Source organism: Delphinapterus leucas, chromosome 5 (assembly GCF_059928025.1).
Source record: "Delphinapterus leucas isolate spDelLeu-1000000601 "Yukka" chromosome 5, BTC_Dleu_Yukka2, whole genome shotgun sequence".
Taxonomy (NCBI): domain Eukaryota; kingdom Metazoa; phylum Chordata; class Mammalia; order Artiodactyla; family Monodontidae; genus Delphinapterus; species Delphinapterus leucas.
In genome coordinates this window covers 4609681-4632107 of record NC_143133.1, presented here as the reverse complement: position 1 = coordinate 4632107, position 22427 = coordinate 4609681, and the positions used below count along the sequence as shown (strand labels likewise).

Sequence of the window (22427 nt, the reverse complement as noted above, 5' to 3'; positions counted from 1 at the left end):
GTGGTGACACCGAACAGAACTGCTTCTTATATGTCGCTAATGACCCTGGGGTCGTGCACAGCCCTAGAGAACGCCTCAACACCTATTCCTTCAGTACATCTTGGCCTTGGCCTGGTGCCAGGCCCTGGTCAGGGCACTGAGGACACATGGAGTGACCACAACGTGACTTTCACCTTGGGATGAGAATCAGGTCTGGGGACAAGAGAAGGAGAGGCCTGGGGAGAGGTGGAACAGGGCAGTAGAAGCTAGATGGTGAAGGGTTTGCAGGTCGGAGAAAGAAGTCTGAATTTTACGTGTCCACACGAGGGGTGTGGGGAATTGTTCAGCCAGGGAGTGGGAGAGCCATGGGAGAAAGACAGTATTGCTGACATTGCTGCCTCACTTCTTCCCTTCCAAGGAAACCCTGTTTTAGATGTGTCCCACCAAAGACTACATTTCCCAGCCTCCCTTGCAGCCAGGTGTGGCGTGTGACCTAGTTCTGACCAGTGAGATATAGGAGAAGTTGGAAAGGAGAGCTCATTAAAAAGGGGACCGAGAGCTGCCCATTCTCTCTTCCTCTTGCTTTACGCCTGGGATGAAGACATGAAGCTTGGAGTTCCAAGTTATTTTGGACCCTGAAGTGACCTCTAGGTTAGAGGCCAGGACTCAGGAGGGCAGAGCAAAGAGATATGTTAGTTGTTCCTGATCCCAAGCCAGTGGCCAGTAGTCCAAGGCTGTCTGGCAGACCGCTGACTTAACCCTTTAACTGCCCCGAGCAGAAATGCATTCAGCTTTTCACAGCCAATTCAGAACCTGGGATACCCACCCCCTAACACCTATGCCCCTACACACTCCCATCTCTGTCAATGTACCACTGTCCCCCAGTTTCTTAGGCCAGAAACATGGGTGGCATCCTCCATCCCCTCTTTCTCATCCATAAGCCCCACGAGACAGGGTGGGGTGAGAAGAGCCCTAATTTGCAGCATCTGACAATGTCCGGGGTGTAAATACTCACACCACAGCCAATTTCAAGTCACCAGCGTGACATCATTGAATGCGGAGTCAGGAAGGGATGTGTCAACTCCACGAGCCACGGCGCACCACAAAGGCAAGAATCACCACTTACACGGTGCGTGTCTCTTTTCCCTGCTGGCCTGGAAGGTGTCGGCTGTGCTCGCCATCACGTACCTGGGGTCTAGTACGGTGTCTATTGCATCGTGGGCTCTGAGGAATGAATGGAAAGAAGGAAGGGGAGGTGAACCTGGAATTGGACATCTGTTTCCTCCGTGTCAGCCGGGGTTCAGCAGAGAAATGGAGATTCATTTTAAGGAAGGGGCTTACGTAGTTGTGGGGTCTGGCTGGGCGTGTCTGAAATCTGCAGGGCAGGCCTGTGAGCTGGAGACAGGCAGGAACGGCCGTCCACAGGCGGAATTTCTTCTTTTTCAAGGAAACCTCAGGTTTGCTCTTCACGTCTTCAGCTGACTGGATGACACCCACCCACGTGATGGAGACGACCTCTTTCACTTGAGTCAACTGATTGTAGAAGGAACCACGTCGACAGATGCATTCAGAGCAACACCCACCCTCGGGTTTGACCTAATAACTGCGGAGAGGAACCTGGCCGAGCTGACACATAAAGTGACCAGCACACTCGTCTCAGGTGAGGATTGTTTTCCTTTCTCTTGGAGGTCCCTGCTGTACTAATTTCTCCCCAGAGCATGCCCAGTGCATTCAGAGTAAGTATCTGGGGTGGCCGATCACCCACGTCCAGGGAGCTTCCTGATGCACGGTGGGCCTGCATCCTGAGAGCACGGCCATCCTCTCCTCTCTCCCAGGTCTGGCAGGAGTGGCCCATCTGGCTGGCATGGCACCGGGACTTTGGTATCTGTGTGCAGAGCCCCAGTTGGAGCCCACAAGGAGCAGATATGGGCAGAGTCCAAGGTTCAGGGCTTTCAGGGTCATTGTCTCCACCGTCGGCCCCTCTCTGAGAGGATCCTGGACCCATCAGAGATTGCCGGCTTTTCCTTTGGTAGCCCTGAGCCTGTGAGGTCTCCCTCCCTCCCGATCCGTGCCCTTCCTCCTATGAGACCCTCCCCTGGGGCAGGTGGAGCTCATTGGCACAGGTTATGCTCCTCCAAGTCCGCTTTTCTCAGTTTCCACATTTGAGGCCTCCTCGCCAGGCAGCTCCCATCTTTGTGAACACTCGGTCTGCCATCTGGGTCGCCTCCTAAGGTCTTGGGCTTCTGTCCAGGATGATGCTGTAGCCCTGGTACCCAGAGCCAGGTGAGAAAGGGCCCGCCTCCTTGGAGATGGGTGGAAAATATTCTTCCTGTGTTAAGCTCGACACTGACACTGACTAACCTCTTCCAGGGTGATGAGTTATGCCATTTTCCAAGAGGAATCGGGCTCGGGGAGATTCAGTAGCTTGCCCTAAGTCACACAGTGGAGTCGGGACTGGATTTAGCCCTGATGTTTCAGGCCACTTACTGACCCCCCCACAGGTCTGCTCCACAGTGGAAAGAGGTGCATCAGGCTGTCCCACCTTAGACATGAGCTGGGCATACCCTGGGCCCTGGGGCAGCAGGGAGGGCCGTACAGAGCTCCGTGCCACTAGGCACTGAATCAAAGTCAGATGAATATGAGAGCCCTACTGGTCATGCAAAGTTCTGAGGATGACCTGGCTTCCCAGTAAATCGCTCTAATCAAGTTGAGTGATGGTAGCAGGTGAGACTATTGGGCACCCGGCAAGGAAGTGGTGTTCCCGCCTGGGGATGCCTGAAGAATTGCTGATCTGCTGTCCTTGCTGGAAAAAGGATTTTCTGGAAGGAAGGGCTTTACAGGCTCTTTCTTACTTAACACAGCCATGAGGAACAACTGTCATTATGCCCATTTTACAGATGAGGAGACTGAGGCTGAGGGAGGTTTTTATTTGTCCAAGGTCGCACAAAGGTAAGCAGCAGAGGCAGGTCCATACGGCAACAAAACCCTTATTGTTTGAACAATATCACACAGACTCTTTGCAGAAGCTAGCCCCAAGCCCCCCAGAGGTGACCTTGATTCCAGAGGAGGCTTGGAACTCCACATCCAAGCTCATAACCAGAATTTGATTCTGGACCCTATGAGTCAGCCTTCCAGGGCGGAGTAAGGGGACAATCTAGAACTGCAGCCTCTAACAGGATGGGGTCCGTGCCTGGGTGCAGCTCAGGCAGAGGCAGGCTTCCAGCAGTGCCCCTCCCTTTAGGCTTGCTCCCCACTCCTGTCTCCCATCCTGGGCTCCCGGCCAGGTCTGGAGCCACCTCTGCTCCCTACCCAGCCTGGGCCAGAGCAGCTGCAGCCTATACAGAGCAATACAGGCCAACCTGGGTGTGCCCACTTCCAGGAGCTGAATGTGGCGCTGATAGCAGAGTCCCCAGGCCAGGCCTTGCCCAGGATGGAGCACCCCTACACCCCAACTGTCTTGGGAGTCCATCGCTTGGCCTGGCTAACTCCCCAGCCGTGGCTGGTCTCCAGGTGCAGCTAGTGGAGCGCGTGTGGGTGGTGGACAGAGCCTGGAGTTTAGCAGGGTGACTGTGGGTGAGTCATGTCCCTGGACCTGTTTCTTCCTAGTATTGCGGATGGTGCTGCTGACAGCTGGCGATCCTCTCTGCCGTGCACTGTGCTGATCACTTTACAGAGATAACCTCATCTATTTTTTATAAATTTATTTATTTATTGGCCGCATTGGGTCTTCGTTGCTGCGTGCGGGCTTTCCCTAGTTGTGGCGAGCAGGGGCTACTCTTCATTGTGGTGCATGGGCTTCTCACTGTGGTGGCTTCTCTTGTTGTGGAGCACGGGCTCTAGGCACGTGGGCTTCAGTAGTTGTGGTGCACGGGCTCAGTAGCTGTGGCTCGCGGGCTCTAGAGCTCAGGTTCAGTAGTTGTGGCGCACGGGCCCAGTTGCTCCGCAGCATGTGGGATCTTCCCGGACCAGGGCTTGAATCCGAGTCCCCTGCGTTGGCAGGCAGATTCTTAACCGATGCGCCACCAGAGAAGTCCAGAGATAGCCTCATTTAACTCTCATAACAACCCATAAGGCAGCTACTATTATCACCTCCGTTTTACAGACAGGAAACTGAGGACCAGAGAGCTCGAGTGACTTGCCTGAGGTTACACAGCTAATAGGCGGCCGAGCCAGGCTTTGAAACCAAGCAGTCTGGCTCCGGGGCCCACACTCTGAGCCCCTCCACTCCCTGTAACTCCAGAGGCAAACTGTGGTGGGAGGACCGTGGATGCGGTGTAGAGAGGAAGCCACAGCTACCTATCTATGCCTCAGTTTCCTCATCTGTAAAATGGGAAAGCGTATGTCTCCCTTACCCAGCTCCTGAAGTGAGCATTCATTCGACAAATCCTTAACAAGCAGGTACCATGTGCTGGCCAGGCAGGCTTCAGGAGCCTGGGGTGGAATGGTGAACAGCACAGATAAGCCCCTGCCCTCCCAGCCCTGGCATTCCAGTGCGGGGACAACAGACAGTGAACAAGCTAGCAAGAATATTCTAGGTCAGGTGATTGAGTGACGTAAGAGGTCTGAAGGCTCGCAAACCACAAAGGTTCTATGAATGTCCCTGTCCTCCACCGAAAGGGGGCCCAATGTGTGTTAGGGTTGTTGTGGTTAATAAGATTTTATCCTTATCTGCCAGGTGCTTTTACCTGTACTACCTGATTTTGCCCTCCCCACGATCTGTACGGTAGGTTTTATTACTTCCGTCTTACACATGAGGAAACTGAGGCTCAGAGAGGTTAAGCAACTTGCCCAATGTCACACAGCTGGTAAATGGAACAACTTGAATTCAAAGAAGCCCCCTGATTCTAAGTCCAGGGCCTCCTATGCCTGAGGGAACACAGTATGTTATGGGATTTAAACACACTTATTTTAAGAGTTTAAGATTCAAATCAGTAATATCTAAAGTCAGGGGAGTAGAAGAATTCTTTTGTGCATGAGTTCAACCTTGTTCCAGGCCCCATCCCAAGAGCCCTGGGTGGGGGCCATGGTGGAAAGGGGCCCCTGGAGATGAATGAGCTGTAGGTGGCCCTGCCATCCAGAAGCTCAGGGTTTAGTGAGGGCAGCTTAGATGGGAGCCAGAATCCCAGTGATGCTTTGAGGTGTCCCAACAAGTTACGGGTGAGCACTCTTTCCACACTGGCATTTATTAAACACTTCCCATATGACAGGGCAGGACGGGACTGGCCCTGCATTCTGGTTCTGGGCCTGTCACTTCCTTGCTGTGTCACTTGGGGCAAGGCCCTGCCGTCTGTGGACGTTAGGGCACCGCGAGGGTGTGGGCTGCCTGGCACGGGGTCCTCCAGCCTGATACTGCTGACACCAGGAAGAAGGTGGGGCTCCATCGGTTGTGTGGGAGGCGGGGCAGACACATTCATCCCTAATGCTTGTCCAGAGATGTGGGGCCCTCACGGGGACAGCCTGGGTGTGCCTGTCACTCCTGGAACCTGGGATACTTGCCCGGGGCCAGGTCATCAGAAGCCAAGTGACTCTGATCACAGGCTTTGGGGTCCAAAACCAGGGTTTGATTCCTGGCTCTGCCACTAGCCAGGTGTGTGAACTTGGCCAAGTCACCCAGCCTCCCTGAGCCTCAGTTTCCTCAACTATGAAATGGGAATAATATTTGCAGGGAACCTAGCACAGAGCCTGGTAGCTGAGCAGTCAATGAACAATAGTTGACACTGACAATTATGAAGCTGGTGATGACAGAGGGTGAGACATCAAAGCTAACATTTATGAGCACAACTATGTGCCAAAGCATATAGCTCAGGATAGCTACTCCATAATGGGGTGTGCATGCGTGTGTACAAATATAAATGCAAAAATATACATTCTCATAACCTCTGGCTCGCTCCCTCTGTCCCTATCTATCTACCTATCTATATTTATCTATGTAACTATACCTGTATATTCATAAAGAGACAGAGAGAGAGAAAAGGCGAGAGGGACGGAGGTAGGGAAGGAAGAAGGGGAGAGAGAGAGAACAGCCACATTTGTGACTTCAGGGAGGGTAGCTGTCTGTCTGGGGATAAGGTCTGGACTGGCACTGAGTAAATACCCCTTTCTATATTTTAAATTTCTTTTTTTAAAAAATTATTTATTTATTTGGTTGCCCTGGGTCATAGTTGCAGCAGGTGGGCTCCTTAGTTGTGGCATGGGAACTCTTAGTGTGCCATGCATGTGGGATCTAGTTCCCTGACCAGGGATCGAACCTGGGCCCCCTGCATTGGGAACGGGGAATTTTAACCACTGTGCCACCAAGGAAGTCCCTACATTTTGAATTTCGAATCATGTGATTGTTTTGCCTATTTAAAATCTCATTCAAATTAGACATATCTACTTATCATATTGATCATTCTATCCTCAGGATGACCTGCAAGAGAGAGCTAGACTCCTGCCCACCTGGCAGATGAGGTGACATAAGTTGCTCAAGGTGACTCAGGGAAAACGTGAGAAAGATGGGCCCTGAACCCAGCTCCGTCTTACGGGACTCTCCCGGGGCATCAGGTTGGTGGCTCTGAACCTGCAGCTCCCCGGCTGCAGTCAAGGGGCTGTGCTCTGTCCAGAGGACAAGCCCACACGGCCACTCCTGCCGGCCTCTGGCTGGGGCAGCACCACAAGTGTCTTCGCTCCATCTGGCAGGTCTCCCTGGCTCAGTGTGAGAACCTGCCCCAAAGGCCTCAGCTCTGCCGGGGGAAGAAGTAAAAATAGCCGGGGGCTTCCCTGGTGGTGCAGTGGTTGAGAGTCCGCCTGACGATGCAGGGGACACGGATTCGTGCCCCAGTCCGGGAGGATCCCACATGCCAGGGAGCGGCTGGGCCCGTGAGCCATGGCCACTGAGCCTGCGCATCCGGAGCCTGTGCTCCGCAACAGGAGAGGCCACAAAAGTGAGAGGCCCGCGTACCGCAAAAAATAATAAAAATAGCCGGGCCGAGCGGCCAGCGGCTAGACTGTGGGCAGCAAGGCTATGCCTTTCCCATGACCTGGGTCCTGCAGAGCAGAGGACTTCCCTGAGCCCTCCTGTGTGCGGGGCCCTGGACCGGGCACCTGGGAGGCAGCGCTGAGTGAGGCACAGCTGCCTGGGGCGGGACACGTCCCGGGTAGCACCGTGGCGGGCGGGGCCGGGGAGGGGCTAGCACTGGCCAGGTGCAGTAGACGGTGCAAGAGAGACCTCTCACCCAGTCACAGGGGTGGGGCAGGGAAGGCTTCCGGAAATAGGTCACATGGGTGAATGCAGGAATTAAGAAGAGGTGCGTGCAAACGTAAAATAGATAGCTAGTGGGAAGCAGCCACATGGCACAGGGACATCAGCTGTGACCACCTAGAGGGGTGGGGTAGGGAGGGTGGGAGGGAGGGAGACGCAAGAGGGAGGAGATATGGGGACATATGTATATGTATAACTGATTCACTTTGTTATAAAGCAGAAACTAACACACCGTTGTAAAGCAATTATACTCCAATAAAGATGTTTAAAAAAATAAAATTAAATTAAAAAAAGAAGAGATGTGGGTATGGGGGCGCGTGCCAGGCACTGGGAACAGCATCGGCAAAGGCAGAGGTATGACAAGTGCGAGCCATCAGGAAGGGCACGTAGCTGGGCATCTGGGTGGGCAGGGTGACTGTGAGGGGAGTAGGGTCTGGCTGGGGTAGAAGGCAGGCCCCATGGTAAGGACAAGATGGGACTGTGGACCAACGGGGAGCCAAGGTGGGGTGTGGAGCAGGGGTGAGACGTCGGATCAGCATCTTAGAAAGACTGCGGGTTCCTGAACTCAAAGAGACAGTCACCCCGAGGCTCAGACTCCACCATCTGTGCCTCGCATGTTCCTGCCACAGGCGCTACGGAGGCCTCCTCCAGTTTCGGGCACCTGCAGCTCTTTTCCTGAGGGCTCCCTCTGGCTGCCGGAATGCATGCCCCCTCCCCACCTCCTTTCACTCCCACCAGGAGCCCTGGCGCCTCAGGCGGGGTGACTGAGTGCCAGGCGCTCCCTGGCCACTGGTTCGATGATGCACCTGAACTGGCTGCCTTCTCGTCGGTCTTGCTTGCCTTTTCTCCTGCCAGCCTTTCCTAGGGTCATGTACTGTGCTAGCTGCCTGTCATTGCTATAACAAACGACCCCGAACATAGCAACTGAAACAACACACACTTATTTTATTTGTTTAGAAAATTTATTTATTTAGGGCTGCGTTGGGTCTTGATTGCTGTGCGTGGGCTTTCTTTAGTTGCGGTGAGCCGGGGCTACTCTTCGTTGCCATGTGCGGGCCTCTCATTGAGGTGACTTCTCTTGTCGCCGAGCACAGGCTCTAGGCAGATGGGCTTCAGTAGTTGTGGCGCATGGGCTCGGTAGTTGTGGCTCGCGGGCTCTAGAGCGCAGGTTCAGCAGTTGTGGCGCACGGGCTTAGTTGCTCTGCGGCATGTGGGACCTTCCGGGCCAGGGCTCGAACCCATGTCCCCTGCATTGGCAGGCGGATTCTTTACCACTGCGCCACCAGGGAAGTCCAGCACACACTTACTATTTTATAGTTCTGGGGATCAGAAGTCTGGCACAGATGTCCCTCAATCAAGGTGTCTGCAGGATTGCGTTCCTTTCTGGAGCCGCTAGGGGAGAATCTTTTCCCTGCCTTTTCCAACTTCTAGAGGCTTCCTGCATTCCTTGTCTCCTGGCCCTTTCCTCCGTCCTCAAAGCCAGCAGGTCAAGTTCTTCTCACATCACGTCTCTCTGATCCATTCCTCTGTCCCTCTCCTCTTCCACTTTTAAGGACTCATGTGATTAGATTACTGGTCAGATAACCCAGGATAATCTCCCCATCTGTGGTCTGTAACCTTATTCACGTCTGCAAAGTTCCTCTTGCCGTGTAATGTAACAGATTCACAGGTTCCTGGGATTAGCAAGTGGACAGCTTTGGGAGCCGTTATTCTGCAGACCTCACCTCCAAACTAACACATTTGCACTGAATCCTTGCCCCAAGGTCTGATAGGGGCCTCAAACTAAGAACCTCAAACCTTAATCCTGAGCCCCTCACTCCCCTGCACGTGCCCCAGCTCTGGTCGACATTGCTCCCCCTTCTCTGAGAGTCTTGGCAGTTCAGCCTCCAGCAGACATTGGGTTTTGCTGAACTTTCACCCTGAGTTACCTCCTCCGAAGTCCACAGCCCCTGACCAAGGCCTTGCCCACAGCTCTTGGAGTCTCTCTTCAACCAGGACGATTGAGGTAAAAAGCTAGGCAGAAAATTGGAGCAACACTTGGGATAGAGAAAAGGGCACAGCTTTGGTCACTGCCAGAGCTGGGTTCAAATCCTGCCTCTGCAACTTCCTTGCTCTGTGGCCTCCGGAGACTCGCTGGTCCTTTCAGAGCCTTGGTGTCCTCACCTGACAAAGGTGTGAGGGGCCCCAAGGGGTGACGAAGCAGGCTAGAGGGTTGATGGTGGGAAGTGCCTGGTGCACAGCAGGCTCTCCGGAAATGAGAGCTGTTTTCAGGGACCAGGTGGCTCTAGCCCTAGGTGGTTACCATCTTTTTTATAGAAAATATTAATGATAAATAAATAAGTGCTTTGCTGCCACCCTGAACTGCCAATCTGATTAGGGGCCGAAGAAGTTTGTTTGTTTCCTGGATGCAAAGAACCAGCTGATTTCTCCAAGCCTGGTGCAACTGACGATTATCCCAGACAACACTGACGCCCTCTGGAAGATAGCTGAAATGTTGGGGTAGCATGGGAGAAGGAGGGGGCTCTTCAGAGGACCCACAAGCACCTTTGCTTCAAAAGTGGGCCCTGGGTCAGCTACCAGGGTAATTAGGCCCGATGGTCTTGAGGTAGAAATTCAAAAGCTCCTTGAAATGCTATAAATCAAGCCACGCATGGGAAGGGTGTCTGACTTTATAGCAACTTTCCCTTCAGGTAAGTCTTCCATGGAACCATGTGTACTCTTCTTTCCATTTGACGGTGGAAATAAGTTAGATGATGGATTTTGATGTTTTTTGGCATTAAATTAATGTGCTGTTCTATGTGAATATTGTTAGATATTCCCCTTGATCATGTCAATTGGATGGAATGAGGTTTTCTTTTAGCCTTTTTCTCAAGAGAGATGGATGAAATAGGAATTTCCACGATTCCTGAGTGGGTTTCGTTGTTGTTTTGTTTTTCAAAAGTTGGGTTGAAGGAACATCTACTTTGCTGGAACAGCTGGGTAACTTTCTGCCAACTAGATTGTCTGCAGAGACTTCTAGTGCTTTTCTCCATCTTCTTCCCCAGGGCAACCAGGACTGACCCCCTCGGTGGCTTACTTCCCACCACCAGGAATGCTTGGGACAAGCCAGGGACTCAGCAGCGGTGGGGGGTGGTGGTGCTCATAGGAATGGTCACCAGGGAATTTGCTCCGTGGCTAATTAAGCAAATGGCAGGGAAATTAATTCATCTAAAATATCAGGACAGGGACACCATTTTGCAAATTAGGAATGAGGCTTAAAAAGAAATGCACCGTGGCAGCACCATTCACGGTAGCCAAAAGGTGGAAGCAACCCAAGTGTCCATCGATAAACAAAGTGGATCCATACAATAGAATGCTATTGAGCTTTAAAAAGGAGGGAAATTCTGACACTTTCTACATGGATGGACCTTGAGGACATTATGCTAAGTGAAATAATCCAGTCCCCAAAAGACAAACCCTGTATGATTTCACTTAACAAGGTCTCTAGAGTAGTCAAACTCATAGAAACAGAAAGTGGAATGGTTGCCAAGGGCTGGGGGGTGGGCAGCGGGCGTGGGGAATGGAAGTTATTGTTTAATGTGCACAGTTTCAGTTTTGCAAGATGACGATTATAGAGATGGATGGTGGTGAAGGTTGAACAGCACTGTGAATGTATTTAATACCACTGAGCTGTATCACTGAACTGTGTACTTAGAAATGGTTAAGACAGTATATTTTATGTTACATGTATTTTATGGCCATTAAAAATTTTTCAGAAGGAAAAAGAAATGACCCAAGATGCCCAGGTCCTTCTGCTGGGAAGTGTGAGAGGCTGGATTCAGACTCAGGACAAAGTGACACCCCTCCCAGCCAGTGGTTCCCCAACACAAACCTCCCTGCCATATGTCTGTTCAGTGGGTACAATTCAGGGGAAGAGCGTGGCGCTCAGAAAGAGAGCTGAATACTTTATGAGGGAAAACACGAAAGGGGACCCAGGAGAGAGGAGCAGTCAGTGGGCATGAAGTCAGGAGGATGGGGTGTCAGGCAACTTCTGCTGTGTGAGCTTGGGCACACCACTCCCCCTCTCTGGCCTGCTGTATGAGCGTTAGGTCAGGTCAGGAGGGCATCCAGATCCTTCCAGCTCTAAGGTCTAGGGAGGGGCGAGATGAGATGCCCAGATACATGCTGACAGCTCCAACAAGCCTGAGTGCCCTCTACCACCTGAAGGTCCTTGCTGGGTGCTGGGAACTGCCTTCTCACTTGGGTACCTACCGTGTACCAAGCTCTATTCTGGGCCAGGTCCCTGCCCTGGGGCTGATGTCCTATTGGGGAGGACAGGCAAGAGACAAGTAAATAAACAGAAATAGAGCCTATGAAGAAAGAAACATGAATAATATGGTAGGGTTTTTTCATTGGCGGGGCCAATGTTCCCGGGAGTTCCCGGGGAGGGAAGGCAGCCCTCTGGTTGGGGCCCAGGAAGGCATCTGGAGAAGGTGGCATTTAGGTCCCCAACTTTTGTCCCAGCCAACCAGAGGTACGAGAGATAAAGAACTCGGGGGCCCAGTCTTGTGGGGAAGACAGACACAGCAGCAAACACATCGCACATAACTACAGGGCAGGAGAGAGCAGGGCGGCAGACCACCTCACAGGAGATTTTCCTGGACAAAAGGACACATGAGCAGGACTTTGGAAGACAGAGCTGAGAAGTGCACCCCAGGCTTTGGGTCAGGACAGGCAGGGCAGGTGGACGTTCCTGCCACCGAGGTCTCCCAGTCTGAGCTGAACGGGCTTTAGGGATCCGCCACCCAGTCCCACTTTTCCATGTGGGAAACAGAGGCTCTGAGAAGTAAACCACCTGCCCCTGCCAGCTTGCTGTGTGGCACGCTCTGTGCCATGAGCTTTACCTGACGTATCTTCTCGCCTAAGGTCACCTCTTCCTGGAAGATGTCAGCTTCCTGTTAAGGATATTTAAGCATTGTCATCAGACTGTGACATAATTATGGCACATAAACACAAATATAAAATCCATTTTAACAGGCATCCATTATATCTATTCCCCCTGTAAACACCACAGTATCATGAGCTGTTAGGAACAATTCTGTCTCTTAGGAATGATCCAAGTCGGACTGTAAATCGTTGGCATTCTCTGATCTTTATTTATTCATTCAACCAGTATTTATTCTGAGCACCTGCTGTGTGTGAGGTCCTGTGCTAGGGGCTGGGAATGCAGCAGTGCTCAAAGTAGACAGAGCCCTAGGGACTTCCCTGGAGGTCCAGTGGTTAGGGCTCTGCGCTTCCACTGCAGGGGGCACGGGTTTGATCCCTGGTCACGGAACTAAGATCCCCACAGGCCGTGCAGTGTGGCCAAAAATTTAAAAAAAAAAAGGTAGACAAAGCCCTGCCTGCCCTCCTGAAGCTTACAATTAGAGGAGCGCCAGGGACAAAGACATATGCAAGAAAACACGTGACGGTTAGTGCTGTGAAGGACAAAACCAGATACCACAGCTGGAAGGACAGGTGGCTGCGCTATTCTGTGACCATAGAATATTTTTAGGGCCATAATGTAGTGGGTTGAATGGTGCACTCCCCCCAAAATATGTCCACCCAGAACCTGTGAATGTGACCGTATTTGGAAAAAGGGTATCTGCCAGTGTCATTAAATTACAGGTCTCGAGATGGGTTCATCCTGGATTATCCAGGTGGGCCCTAAAGCTAATGACAAGTGTCCCTGTAAGAAGAAGCAAAGACAGAGATACACAGAGAAGGTCACGTGAAGGCCCAGTGTGACCACAGAGGCAGAGACTGGAATGATGTGGCCACAAGTCATGGAATGCCTGGAAACATCAGAAGCTGGAAGAGACAAGGGCTTCTCCCTGAGAGCCCTGAGAGGGAGCAGGACCCTTGATGACACCTTGATTTTGGACTTCTGGCTTCGGGAACTGTGAGAAAATCGATTTCTGTTGTTTTAAGCTACCCAGTTTGTGGCCATCTGTTACAGCAGACACAGGAAACGCATACACATAATTTCTGACTGAAGCTTGAATGCGGCGAGGAAGTAATCACGCAGGTGTGTGGGAGAAAAACATTACAGGTCAAGAGAATAGCGAGTGCAAAGGCCCTGAGGCTGACTGTGCAGAATTAGGGAATAGCAAAAAGCCAATATGGCTACAGCCGGGTTGCGGGGTGGGATGTGAGAGCAGGTCAGAAGCAGCCTGGTGGGTGAGGACCTTGTGGGAAAAGAACTTTGACATTTACTCTGAATGATGTGGGAAACAACTGGGGGTGCTGGGAGAGGAGGGTAACATGCCCTGATGTGATATATAATCACACTGCTCTGGCAGCTGAGATGAGAGTAGACTGAGGGGTGGGAGTGGGGGTGGAAGCCCACTTGACGTGACCCCCGCGTCAAATCCAATTCCAAAAGCATCATCAAGGTCTCATGTTCTAGTGAAGGTTTGATGGGAAAATAGAAAGGGCAGTTGCATGGCACAGCACCCAACAAATGCTACCCTCTGTCCCCTTTAAACATCTCAGTTACCTTCTGAACACATTTCCGATAGAAGCTACTGGTTCTCTCTCTCTCCAGGCAAAGTCTCTTATAGCCAAACAAAGCCTCCTGAAAACCCCGGGGAAATGATTCCAGACTTTCCGATGATCATTGTCAATGTTATCTGCTTATGGTTCAGATTTGGTGCCAGACAGTGAGCAAGCATGTTACATAGATTATCTGTCTCCCTCTAAACTCACAACAACCCAGGAGATGGACACGATTATCCTCATACCCATTTTACAGATAAGAAAGCTAAGGCCCAGGAGGGGCAGGGACTGGGCCCAAGGCTATGCAACTGACAAGTGGAGGAGTCAGTCCCTTGAACTTGGGCGTTAAAGTCAATTTAACATCAATTGGGCTGAGGTTGGGGAAGTGTCATTATGTATTTCATGGGCACGAAATGGCAAAGGCATCCACCAGCCACCCTTTTCACTGGGTTTTCACAGTGCCCTTGGAAGTGACCAAGTGCAGCCACGAGACTCAACAGTGGCCTATCTGGTATCAGGAGTTTCCAGGCCTCTGGGTGTATCCCATTTGATCGGGACTCAGGCCTCCAGACTCCAGCTGTAACCACCAACCTCCCTGCTTCCTCCTCAGGTTGTGGCTTAATAGATGCTCTCTTGGGACTTCCCTCGTGGTGCAGTGGTTAAGAATCCGCCTGCCAATGCAGGGGACACAGGTTCGAGCCTTGGTCCAGAAGATCCCACATGCCACGGAGCAACTAAGCTCGTGAGCCACAACTACTGAGCCCACGCACCACAACTACTGAGGCTGCGCACCACAACTACTGAGCCCATGTGCCACAACTACTGAGCCCACGTGCCACAACAACTGAAGCCCATGAGCCTGGAGTCCATGCTCTGCAACAGGGAAACCACCACAATGAGAAGCCTGCGCACCGCAACAAAGAGTAGCCCGTGCTCGCCGCAACTAGAGAAAGCCCGCGCGCAGCAACGAAGACCCAACGCAGCCAAAAATAAATTAATTAATTTATATATATTAAAAAAAACGCATTTGTGATAAGAAAATAATTAAAAATAGATGCTCTCTTTAGCCAGCCTTCAATGCTATCGTCCCAAACTTGCAGGGTTGGAGAGGTCCTTGGAGCTCAGCCTGTCTAGACCATACTAAGTGCTTCAATATCTCTTGCAAGATCTCAGCTAAGTGATCAGGCCACACACACATACTCCCCTTACAAGTTTCTCACAACTCCTGAGAAGGTCAGTCCCATCTTGGGACACTCATGGCTGTTTAAAGTGGACAGAGCACTAGAAGGGAGAGTCGGTTTCCAATGCTGGGTCCAGTCACCTGGGACAAGTCACTTCAGCCCTCTGAGCCTCAGCATCCTCACCTGTTAAATGGGGACTCGTGGGACGGTGGATGAGGTTGAAAGGAAATAGTACAGGTGAAAGTTCTTTGCACAAAATATGTACATAGTAGGTGCTCAGTAAAAGCTTCCGTTGCTCACAGTCCAAATATGTACAACCTTCCTGAAGGCAATTCCAGGTATAGCAAGAGTTCTGAATGCTCATTCCCTGCACCAGGTATTTTTTTTTTTAATATTTATTTATTTATTTGGCTGCGTTGGGTCTTAGCTGTGGCATGCAGGATCTTCGTTGCAGCGCATGGGCTTCTCTCTAGTTGTGGCTTTCGGGCTCCAGAGCGTGTGGGCTTAGTTACACTGTGGCATGTGGGATCTTAGTTCCCTGACCAGGGATCGAACCCATGTCCCCTGCATTGGAAGGCGGATTCTTAACCACTGGGCCACCAGGGAAGTCCCCCAGGTATGTATTATTAACCCTCTCTTACAGATAAGGAAACTGAGGCTCAGTCGTCACCCAAAGTCAGACAGCTTTGGCCACAGTCTGGCTCTTGGCACTGTACAAACTTGCCACTTCCCATGAGTCTCAGATATGGTTAGAAGTCAAGGGCAGAGGGTCACCAAGAGGACCTTCCTTTTTCTCTCTCCTTTGCAGGTGCACACATGGCACTGACAACTTTGCAAGGGAGGAAGCAGGAGCCCTAAGAAAGGACATAACTTGCCCAGGATCACCAGCAAGTGAGAGCCGAAGCCTGGCTCCTTCTTCCGACACACGGCTCCTGAAGGCACATTTTTGAACTGAGGTTTGGTCTGGCACCCGGGAGACCTGAGACCACCACCCCCCGCCATGCAGACACCTCCAGAACATGAAGCGTATCATAAGTGCTCAATCCAAATGTGTTGAATAGGTAAATGAATTCTTCCATAGCACACTCACCATAGACTCATGGCTCCCACCTACACTATGAATAAATTCCAAACTCCTTGCCATAGCCTACAAGGCCAGGCTTGATCTGCACTCTGTTCACACACACACACACACACACACACACACACACACACACACATCCCACCTCTCCAATGTCACCTGAAATCCTCCAGCCATGCCAAACTGCTTTCATTTTCTCAGTGCACTATGACCTCCCCTGCCTCAGGACGTTTGTATGTGCTATTCCTCTGCCTGGAATACTCCCTTCAACCTACCTTCCGGTACTGATCACAAAGACCTGGGTCCTTTTCATTTTCCAAACCTCAAGCTGAATATCACTTCCTCAGAGAAGCCTTTTGCTGATAAAAGTCTAAGTAGATAGTTAAGTAGATTCCCCCTGTTTGTTTCTTCTTAGAGCATTTAACAGGTTAGTAATGATATATTTCTATTTTTTTTATAGTTGGTTTCCATACTTAGGTTGTAAGTTCCATGGAGCCATGCTCGACTTACCAATGTGTACCAGGAGTCTAACACAGTGTCTGCCAAGTTTGTTGAATCAATGGACAGAAAGATGGAAGGGAAGAAAACTAGATGTGGGATTGACAGGGACCTGGCTGTTTCCCAGTCCTGAATCTGTGAACCAGCTGAACTGTAAACTTGTGAAAACTACTTCAATTCCCTGAGCCTCAGTTTCCCCCTCTGTAAAACAAAGATAATAATAGTCCCTCCCTTCTTGTGGGAATTAAATGAGATAGTGTGTGTAATACACAAGACCAAGAACATAGAAGGTGTTATGGGTTGAACTGTGTTCCCTCCAAAAGATATGTTGAAATCCTAATCCCCAGTACCTCAGTGACCTTATTCGGAAATAGTCTTTGCATATGTAATTGGTAAAGATGAGGTCATATTGAGTAGGGTGGGCCCCTACTCCAATATGATTGGCGTTCTCATAAGAAGAGAGAGAGACAGAGGAAAGATGGTCATGTGACAACCAAAGCAGAGATTGGAGTAATGCATCTACAAGCCATGGAATGCCAAGGATGGCTGGAAAACAACAGAAGCTAGGGACTTCCCTGGTGGCGCAGTGGTTAAGAATCCACCTGCCAATGCAGGGAACATGGGTTTGAGCCCTGGTCTGGGAAGATCCCACATGGTGCGGAGCAACTAAGCCTGTGTGCCACAAGTACTGATCCTGCGCTCTAGAGCCCACGAGCCACAACTACTGAGCCTGCGTGCCACAACTACTGAAGCCCACGCGCCTAAGAGAAGCCACCGGAATGAGAAGCCGGCACACTGCAACGAAGAGTAGACCCCACTCGCTGCAACTAGAGAAAGCCTGCATGCAGCAGTGAAGACCCAACGCAGCCAAAACAAAACAAAACAAAACAAAAAACAGAATCTAGAAGAGACAAGAAAGAATTCTTCCCTAGAGCCTTCAGACGGACACAGCCCTGCTGACGCCTTGATTTCAGACTTCCAGCTTCCATTGCTGTGAGACAACAAATTTCTGTTGCACTTTTTACAGCAGCACTAGGAAATGGATACAGTAGGCACTGAACAAAGGTCAGGTCAGTGTGTCTGCCTTCATTTTTGCTCTATCACGTTCTGTTACGTACACGTAGTCCCTGGGAGACGGTGCGGTCCTCAAAGTGTCCGCGTCTGATCCACATAGCACAGCCCTGGCCTGAGAGCGCAGGAGGTGGGAGTCAAACACATCAGTGCCCTCGTAAGGGCCCTGTGCCCTTAGCGCTTGGAAGACAAGGGCCGATTTCCTGTCGTCCTTCCCTGGCTGGGAACTGCCCCACACTGTGCACTGACAAGAATGGTGCAAGAACTGGTCTGGCCCAAGACGTGGAGGTAAATGGAGAGGATCTCGGTCTGCCCAGGCTTCCCAGTGATGGGACCTGCTTTCCTGAAAGGCAACCCCTCTTATGCCTTCGGGGCCCCTCCTCCTGGTATGGCAGTAGGGGAGCTCCTTCTGATGGAGAACAGGGGATGACTACCTTCCAGCTCACCTGCTCCGGGCTTTTAAATATCACCTGGATGGAGCACCCTCTCCTATGGAAGGCCTGGTGTCTGACAAGCTGCTGGTACGCTCTGCTCACAGTTTAATACCTTGATTAAAAATCACCTCCAAGCCCTTTACATGTCAGTCGCCCAGATGCAGGGTCCTCCTGGGCGTAAAAGGGCAAACCAGTGCAGAGGAAGCCTCTGTTACTAATAATAACAAATTATCAGTGCTGAGGCCAGGAGGTCGGGAGGTGTGGTCAGTGTCTAGCCTTCAGGCTCCAGCAGAGGGACGCCAGCCTTGCTTCCCATCCAGTCTCACAAGTGGGAGGCGGTTTCCCCAATCGCAGGAAGGGGCTTCATATCCTGGGCAATTAAGAGACTGGTGTTTGCTCCTGGAGGGTGCTCTGGTTGTTTCTATCTTCGAGGTTTGGAAGCCAGCTCAGAGAGAGGAAGTAACTTGCTGAAGGTTGCACGGCTGCCGAGCCGCAGCAGTGGACTCCCACCCTGGTCGCCGGACCTCAGAGCCTGACTGCAAGGTCATTTCTGGAGCAAATTTAATAGGGCAGAGCATGAGGGCTCTAGCTCAGCGGCTGAGGAGAGGGCACTGATTATTTGGGGAAGGCAATGAGTTAGCTGTGGACATGCTGCAGTGTGGGTCCCCACCAGCAAGGTGACAAGTGCAGGAGGCAAGTCTGGGGCCTCAGAGAAAGGTCAGGAGAGAGATACACGTGTCCCTCATCTCCATGTTAGTTCAAGCTGTGGAGTAGATGAAACTTCCCCAGGAGCCAGCTGAGTGATGGGGTGAAGCGGTGGAGTGAGATGGGACAGAGGAAGAAGGGACCGGAGCTGGGACTGGCGTTTACGGAGTGTTTCCTGTGCACCGGGCACTATTCTGATCCTCTACATGGATTCACGTATCCCCCTCACAACAACCCTCTCAGGTGGATACTATTATTTTTTTTTTAAAAATATATATATTTATTTATTTTGGCTGCACCGGGTCTTAGTTGTGGCATGCGTGCGGGATCTAGTTCCCTGACCAGGGATCTAACCCGGGCCACCTGCATTGGGAGCCTGGAGTCTTATCCACTGGAACACCAGGGAAGTCCCAGGTGGATACTATTATTATTACACCATTTTGCAGATGAGAAAACTGAGAGGCTAAATAGCTTACCCATGTCAGCAAGTTAATAAGTGGTGGAGCTCTGCTTCAACCCAGTGGGCTTAACCACCGTACTACCCGACCTCTAGATTGGCCCGTTGCCGGCGCCACTGTTGAGTTCTCCGTGGATTGGGGTGAAGGGGTAGGAATGAGGAAAAAGCCAGCAGCCATCAGAACAAATTTGGAAGAATAATGGCAAGACCGCGCCTCTGATTTTGTTTGGCCTTGAGCACAGCTAACAGCCAAGCAGGGCAGGCCTATTACCCCTCCATCTTCTCATGGAAATGGAAGCCTTGTGAAGGTCAGTGGGTTCCTCAAGGTCATACTGTGAGGCTGTGTCAGAGGCTTGACCTCAACTCTCCAGATGCTGGAAGGGTATCTGGCACCCCCACGAGGAATGCAGGGCCGCTGAGACGAGGGGCGGTGGGTCAGGAGGGGCTGTAGCCCCAGCTGGCCACCTTGAGTGACAACGTCCAAGCTGAGATGAACGTTAGAATCCTGAAGGAGGGGATGGGTCCCAAGGGGAGTCAGTGGGGAGCTTCTCTGGTCGGGGGATCATTCACTGAAAAGCTGGCTCGGGATGGACTCTCAGACACAGTGGGGCACAGTGTAAAGAGCAGGGCTACAGTCAAATCCCGGTGCTTGCCACACAGTAGCAGCATGGCCTGGGGCAGGCCACCTAACCCCTCCAGAGCCTTCGGCGTCTCTAACTGCACATAGGGGTAACCTCTCCACTGCTGGCTGATGTGTGGGATCAGTATGGTGTGAGTAAAGCACCAGGCACACAGCTGGGGGCTCAGTAAATGGGCTGCTATTGTCAGTGTTGGACACAGCTGAGGTTTGTACACATTCTTTGATTTTTAAAATCAGGCTTTATTTTCTAGAGCAATTTAAGTTTCATAGCAAAATGGAGCAGAAAGGACAGAAATTTCCCATATGCCTTCTACCCACCCCCCCCCCCAGCCTCCCACTTGTATTAAAGTGTAGCTTCATTGAAATTTTGTTTCCAAAATTCACAGGAAAAAGAAAAAAAACAAAAAGGAGACTTTTGAAACCTTCCTGCCTAAGTCCCTTGCTGTGTAGAAGGGGAAACTGAGGCCCAGAGAGGGAGATTACATACCCAAGGTCACAGAGCCGAGGAGGCCTGACCCCTGCTTTCTATCAGTCAGTGTGGGTTGCACAGCATCACCAAGCATCGCGGACTCAGCCTCATCCTGCGGTTCACCACGCATACATGGGGCTACGAAACTACTGCCCCAGCCGGCATCCACCGAAATCCTTGCTGGAATCCAGCACATCAGAGTCAGAGGGCACTGGAAGTTGTCACATTCCCCCTCTCATTGCCTTGTCCTCGTGCAGGGGTTAAAGAGCCTAGACAGGTGGCTCTCAGACTGGAGAATTGAATGATCACAGACATACACAGAGGCCAAGATGCTTTCTCTTTACAAAATCCTGAAGTGGGGCTCCAGAGGGCAGGCTCAGTAGTTGTGGCGCACGGGCTTAGTTGCTCTGCAGCATGTGGGATCTTCCTGCACCAGGGCTTGAACCCGTGTCCCCTGCATTGGCAGGCGGATTCTTAACCACTGTGCCACCAGGGAAGTCTGAACCCACACTCTTTACTGTGCCACCCTGCCTTTGACATTCCTTAAAGCTTTGGAAGCTCGTGGCTCGCTCTGGAGCCTGCGAGCCGCAACTACTGAGCCCGCATGCCACAACTACTGAAGCCCGCGTGCCTAGAGCCCATGCTCCGCAACAAGAGAAGCCACCACAATGAGAAGCCCGGGCACCGCAGCGAAGAGTAGCCCCCCACTCGCCACAACTAGAGAGAGCCCGCGCGCGGCAATGAAGACCCAATGCAGCCAAAAATAAAGTATAAATAAATTAATTAATTAATTAAAAAAAAGAGTGTGGGTTCATGCTTGAGAACCCAGTTCCCGACGGCTCCCATGAACACGGGGTTGTTTTCTCATGTGTGTCTACTTGGACTACATTACAGATGACCTTTCAGTCATTCATCTACAAACTGGCAGGCCCTGTGGTGGGTCGGTGAACACCGTGGACAAGATGACTGCTCTCCTGGGATCCAGGTCTTCGGTGGAAGGGAGGCTGAGCTTAAAGAGTAAACAAACGTACAACCAAGATAATTTCAGATACTGATAAGAGCTATGGATAAAAACCAAAACGAAACAGGATGGTGGCATCATGACTGGGAAGGCTGGCTACTTTAAAGTGGGGACCAGGGAAGGTGTCTTTTAGCAGGTGACATTATAGCTGAGCCTTGAACAAGGAGGAGCCAGCTATGCAAACATCTGGGGAGAGAAGGTTCTGTGAAGAGAAATCAGAAAGTGCAAAAGCCCTGAGGCTGGAGTCAGCCTAGCCTTCTAGGACTTTCATCAAAACAAATAATCTGGGACTTTCCTGGTGTCGCAGTGGTTAAGAATCCACCTGCCAATGCAGGGGACACGGGTTCAAGCCCTGGTCCAGGAAGATTCCACATGCCGCAGAGCAACTAAGCCCGTGTGCCACAACTGCTGAGCCTGTGCTCTAGAGCCCGCGAGCCACAACTACTGAAGCCCGCGTGCCTAGAGCCCGTGCTCCGCAAGAGAAGCCATCGCAATAAGAAACCCGCCCACCGCAGCCAGCGAAGAGTAGCCCCCACTCAACGCAATTAGAGAAAGCCCGCACGCCGCAACAAAGACCCAATGCAGCCACAAATAAATAAATAAATGGCAAAAAAACAAATAATCTGAAGGCAAGGGGGCTGGATTTTTTGTTTGTTTGCTTTTGTTTTTGTTTTGGCCGCACCACAGAGATTGGACTTGGGCCCTCAGCAGTGAGAACACAGAGTCCAAACCATTGGACGGCCAGGGAATTCCCAGGGGGGCTGTTTTGTTAAGGTGACAAAGTAAACAAGATATTTTCATTCTCTAACCTGTAATCTTCCCCCACCACCTCAAAATCATACTAATACTAGTTAATTCCTACTCAGTTTAAATACTTCTTCCTCCAAGAAGCCTTCCGGTCCCACTAGTTCGTGGTTTATAAAAACTGGTCTGTGGCAAAATGAGAAAAATGTCAGAAAACCCGTGTGTGTGTGTGTGTGTGTGTGTGTGTGTGTGACTAAAAAGTTGCCAACCGTGTTACCTTTCTCTGAGAATATCTGAGATATATTGTTACTACAGTCATCCCTCCGTTCAGCAGGGATTGGTTTCAGGACCCTTTCAATACCAAAACTGGAGGATACTCAAGTCCCTTACA

At 51.2% G+C, this 22427-nt stretch overlaps 1 long non-coding RNA gene across 1 annotated transcript; it reads left to right on the top strand.

Moving 5' to 3' along the window:
• Positions 1-1514: 1514 nt before the first annotated feature.
• Positions 1515-20114, top strand: LOC149749085 (uncharacterized). Its single transcript, XR_016393191.1, has 3 exons — positions 1515-1639; positions 15725-15977; positions 16458-20114. It is a non-coding gene; the product is annotated as an uncharacterized LOC149749085 (long non-coding RNA).
• Positions 20115-22427: the final 2313 nt, after the last annotated feature.